We start from the raw sequence: 6,127 nt of genomic DNA, 5'->3' as shown, positions 1-6,127 counted from the left end.
GTTGGAGTCTCCTCTGGTCGGCCCGCCAGCAATAACGTTGATCTCGCCCCGGGAAGTATTGCTCCTGTTTTCCTCTTCCCGAGTGGACGGTCCTGACCGTTCTCTGGACGCCCGGCGATTCTCCTGTCTCGGAGATCTGTGCCGATCGGGTGTCTGTTGATGTCGCCTCTCGGTGCGGGCCCGATCGGCTTCATGGGTCCTTTGTCTCCTGTCGATGGGAGGAGACCATCGTTCGGCTTTCCTGGGAACGGGATTGGCCACGAAGGGAAGACTTCGACAATCCCTCGTGTTGTGCGTATCCGTCTGGTGGAAGGAGCAGAACATAGGGGTCCACCTCTTCTTTGGCTTGGGCTGAGCGGCAGCCACTTATTGTACGTGCGATCTGGCGTGGGGGGATCGAATTGCTTCGGTCCTCGGTCCTCTGGGTGGCTGCTGAGCGGCGTGCTGTTTTCGCTCGGCATGAACAGGTGCGCGCTCGGTTGGAGTTTCCTTTTTCCGAGCGGCTTGCGCTTCTTCCACGTTTATGTATTCGTTGGCCCGATGCAGCATGTGATCATAATCTCGGGGCGGCTTTCGGATGAGCGACCGGAAGAAGTCCCCATCCACAAGGCCTTGTGTGAAGGCATTCATCATCGTCTCCGATGTGGCCATTGGGATATCCATCGCCACTTGGTTGAATTGCTGGATGTAAGCTCGAAGCGATTCTCTCGACTCTTGCTTGATGGCAAATAAGCTGACACTTGTCTTCTGATAACGCCGACTGCTAGCGAAGTGGTGGAGGAAGGTCGTTCGGAAGTCCTTGAAGCTAGTGATGGATCCGTCCGGCAGCCTACGAAACCACCGTTGAGCCGATCCCGAGAGAGTTGTAAGGAAGACGCGGCACTTTACTCCATCTGTATATTGATGGAGTGTAGCTGTGTTATCAAACTTACCCAGATGATCATCCGGGTCCGTTGTTCCGTTGTACTCGACGATCGTCGGAGGCACGTAGTGCTTGGGTAGAGGGTCTCGTAGAATAGCCTCAGAAATTGGCGATTGATCCGCTCGGAGATGAGTCAGCTTTCCTTTTCTGTCATCCCGCCTTGGCATTTCGTCTTAAGAAGATCCCCTATCTCTTCGATGCGGCTTCGGGTGCGAAACAAGGCTCGATGGAATGCGACGGTGGCTGGAGGTGCTTCCGCTCGGCCACCTGACGCAGATGTTGCTTGTTGCTCAGGCCGCTCGGCTGCTGCTTTCTGTTTTTGTTCCACAAGTTTGGCGGCCCTTATCTCGACCAGAGCTTCGAGTTCTTCCGTCGAAAGCGCCACCGTGTGTTGTCGTCCAGCCTTATCCATTGTTTCCAGTCGGATGCAGGAGTGTTCCCACAGACGGCGCCAAATTGATCCTGTCCGAACCAGAAATCAACAGACGCTGGGCACGTGGCGCTCTTCGGCTCGCTGATGTAGATCCTCCACTGGTGGCTTGATGCTCTGGCTAACCTGCACAGAAGTCGAGCCGGGAAGGGGTTCCCGGCGGCGACCCTCCGACGCTCAAGTCAGGTAAGCTACGATGAACAAAGTGGCTTCCAAAGTCTCAGAATACCTACCCCCCGGCGAAACCTGAGGTTCTTTATATAGAGCTGGTGAAGGGTTTGGGCACGCGTACCTAGGTGCATACGTGTCCTCTGTCCTTTCCTAGGTATGCGGCTGTCAGAAAGCTTACCTGACCCATATCGCTATAGTCAAAGCATGCCCTCGATGGGACAGCAGAATCCCCTGTCACAAGATTTAGAGCATGGCACACACGTGAAGCCTACCGATTGTCAGAGAAGAAATCCTCGGGTCTTTTCCCTTGCTCCAAACTTGTCGTCCGAGCGGACATCTCCCTCAACATCCGACCGGACATCCGCAGTGGTTTACTTGTGCTTTGTGGAGACTAATAAACAGGGGTGCTTTATGACTGTGGTCGGTCAAAAGGTCAGCTCGGTCCATGACCTTTTTAACTGAGCGTCGGAACCCCAATTTGACAGGGTGCCTTCCAACCATAAGTGCGAGCCGGTCGGACCCATCCGGGTATTCGATTCCATCGGCCGGCCGGCAATCCGTCCGTCCGGTCGGATCACACTCCTCCCGGATGGGCGGCTACTCCGGTGACTTCCACTTGGCGTTGACATTGCAAGAGGGGGGGCCCGCTCTTACTACCGGATCAGTAAACAGAACTTAACATTATTGATTCCAAATTCAACTTATCTGTTCTTAGAGGTTTAGACTTGGATCACAAACGATGCTTAACATTATTGATCTAAATCCATCCATGTTACAAAGTTAATTAAATATTTATTTCAAAGATCGACTTCCAGGTTAAATATGGCGAGACACTAGGCCTTTTTGGGTATTGGAACATCCACCACTTTCTAGATAAAGTATTTCAATGAAATTCAAGATTTAATCTCCTTACAGTAACCCTAGGTTTAACCACCAAGAACAATTGAATCACAAGATCGAAAAAACAAAAGAACACAAAATCGATTGCCTAGAATCGTTAGTCTCTTGTGTTTGGTAATTCAAAATTCGTACAAAGAAAACTAGTATGATGCGGAATAAGACAACTAATTATACCTTTCTTTGTTAACAAAAACCTCTTGATCTTCTATTGTATTCATCTCCTTCTCTTGGACGTCGTGTGGGAGACACTCTACCAAGAAGAAATCCACCAAAGCCTTCTTCTCTTCCTCCAAGCTACGACCACCAAAGGGATCTAGACAAGAGGGCCTCCTGTAACGACCCGACCCTTTTTGGCCTCTTGGGCGGCCCAACTGGCGGCCCTTATGTCGTCGGCCCATTTGGCGACCTCTCATGTCGTCGACCGACGACCCTTTGGCCGTGCCGTTACTCACTAGGACTTTCCACCCCTGGTCAGTAGATTTTTGCCTCTCCCAGGATTCGAACTCTAAACCTCCAGGCTTAAGTATTAGAGTTTATGAATCCTGGTAACCAAGTGAGATGGGCCGACGATATAAGGGCCGACGGTCGACGACCTGAGGGTCGCCAAATGGGCCGCCAAATGGGCCAAGAGGGTCGGGTCGTTACAATAAAAAAAAAAATCCACTGGCCAGGGGTGGAAAGTCCTAGTGAGTAACGGCACGACCAAGGGTCGTCGGTCGACGACATGAGAGGTCGCCAAATGGGCCGACGACATAAGGGCAGACGGTCGACGACCCGAGGGTCGCCAAATGGGCCGCCAAATGGGCCAAGAGGGCCGGGTCGTTACAATAAAAAGGCGCTTTTTTATTGTAAAGACCCGGCCCTCTTGGCCCATTTGGCGACCTCTCATGTCGTCGACCGTCGTCCCTTATGTCGTCGGCCCATTTGACAACCTCTCATGTCGTCGACCGATGACCCTTGGCCGTGCCGTTACTCACTAGGACTTTCCACCCCTGGCAGTGGATTTTTGCCTCCCCCAGGATTCGAACTCTAAACCTCTAGAGGGTCATCGGTCGACGACCAAGGGTCATCGGTCGACGACATGAGAGGTTGTCATCGGTCGACGACATGAGAGGTTGTCAAATGGGCCGACGACATAAGGGCCGACGGTTGACGACATGAGAGGTCGCCAAATGGGCCGCCAAATGGGCCAAGAGGGTCGGGTCGTTACAATAAAAAGGCGCCCTTTTATTATAACGACCCGGCCCTTTGGCCTCTTGGGCGGCCCTTGTGGCGGCCCAACTGGCGGCCCTTATGTCGTCGGCCCATTTAGTGACCTCTCATGTCGTCGACGACGTTCCGTTACTCACTAGGACTTTCCACCCACGGCGGTGGTTTTGCCTCCCAGGTTGAACTCTAAACCTCGGGCTTAAGTATTGGGTTTATGAATCACGGTAACAAAGTGAGATCATCTCGCGGTTGCGTGATCGTAAACTCTAAGCCCGGAGGTTTAGAATCTGAAGGCAAAATCCACCGCTGGAAAGTCATCGGTCGACGACATGAGAGGTCGCCAAATGGGCCGACGACATAAGGGCCGACGGTCGACGACATGAGAGGTCGCCAAATGGGCCGCTAAATGGGCCAAGAGGGCCAGGTCGTTACACCTCCTTTCTCTTCTTCTTCTCCTCCTAGTAACCGACCACCAAAGCTCCTAGTAGACTTGATGCCGCCGGCCAAAATGTGGAAAACAAAAGGAGAAGAGAGAAAGGAAGAGAGCCGGCCATCAAAAGAAAAAAGAGATGAACAATAGAATAGAAGTTGTGTTCCATGAAGGCACCCTTTACCTCTCTTTTCTATTCCTTAGTGAATCCAAAAAAGGAAAGTTTTATAACAAAAATAAAACTTCATTTTCTATACATGATATGGCCGACCACCTCTTGTAAAACAAATAAGGAAAGATTTTAAACAAAAATTAAGATCTCCCTTAAAATTATCCCTTTTGTGGTTAGCTATAAAAGGAAAGTTTTATAAATTAAAATCTCTCTCTTTTAAATCTTTTTATGGATATCTATAAAAGATAGGATTTAAAACTCCTTTTATATCATGGTTAAAAAAAAGGAGAGTTTTCTTAAAAATTAATATCTTTCTTTTAACATTATAGACATTTACAAATAAGGAAAGATATCTAATATCTCTTTTAATCCTTTGTAGAAAATCTATAAAAAGAAAGATTTAAAATTTAAAACTCTCTTTTAAAACCATGTGGATAAAAAACATAAAAGGAAAGATTTTATCAAAATTTTATTTTTAATAAAATTCCCTTTCCTTTCCTTACTTGGCCGGCCACTTGCTTGGGCACCAAGCAAGGCTTGGCCGACCCTAGCTTGAGCTCTAAGATTGGCTTGGCCGGCCCCTTGCTTGGGCTCCAAGCAAGGATAGGGGCCAACCCCTAGCATGGGATAAGAGGCTAGGCTTTGGGTAGATATAGGGTTTTATATAAGAGGCTACAATAGGGACTGACAGGAGGAATTGGTTATGGTCTCTCGATGAACTTGAGCTTCCCGTGTTTGCCCCGAACACCCAACTCAAGCTCATCAATAATAACTCATACCACTAAAGAGCTATTATTGAACTACCGTACCAATCCCAAATTACATTTTGAGCTCCTTCTTATCATGAGTGTGTTAGTCTCCCTGTGTTTAAGATATCGAATGTCCATTAATTAAATGAGTTACTGACACTCACATAATTAACGTCTAGCTCCAAGAGTAGTATCACTCAACCTTATTGTCATGTCGGACTAAGTCCACCTGCAGGGTTTACATGACAATCCTTATGAGCTCCTCTTGGGGACATTATCAACCTAGATCACTAGGACACAGTTTCCTTCTATAATCAAACAGCACACACTATAAATAATATTATTTCCCAACTTATCGGGCCTATTGATTTATCGAACTAAATCTCACTCACTGATAAATTAAAGAAATAAATACTAAATATATGTGCTTGTTATTATATCGGGATTAAGAGCACACACTTCTATAATAACAGAGGTCTTGTTCGTTTACGCAGTCAGTATAAAAAGAAACTATCTCAAATGGTCCTGCTCCATACACTCAGAGTGTACTAGTGTAATTTTATAGTCAAGATAAACTAATATCAAATTGCACTACGACTATTCCAATGGTTTGTTCCTATCCATCTTAGTTGTGAGCTACTATTTATAACTTATAAGGAACTGATAACATGATCTTCTGTGTGTGACACCACACACCATGTTATCTACAATATAAATTAATTGAACAACTATACTTAGCATATAAATGTAAACATTTGACCAATGTGATTCTTTATTTCAAAATAAATGTTTACAAAAAGCTAGACTTTTAGTATACACTCTAACACTTTCCTGACAAAGCCCTTTCATGGGATACATGGGAGAACGTGCTCATACCTCGAGAAGTACATACGTTGTTCACCAGGGCTCAATATAAAGGGGGATCTTTCATCGGTAGAGGTACGCGTTATTATTAAGTTCTACTGTTGCTCCTCTTTTCTCCACATTCTGGTGACTGACTTGAGCGTTGGAGGATCAACACCAGGGACACCTTCCCTGGTCCGACACTAACGTTGTTTGTTTTGCAAAACAGAGCGAAGTCCGCATTCGGTCAGCGAAGCCGCCACCTCCCAGCTTTCCAACTTCACGTTTTCGGATAGAATCA

Source organism: Zingiber officinale, chromosome 3B (assembly GCF_018446385.1).
Source record: "Zingiber officinale cultivar Zhangliang chromosome 3B, Zo_v1.1, whole genome shotgun sequence".
NCBI lineage: Eukaryota > Viridiplantae > Streptophyta > Magnoliopsida > Zingiberales > Zingiberaceae > Zingiber > Zingiber officinale.
Note: the sequence above shows the minus strand (reverse complement) of the source record.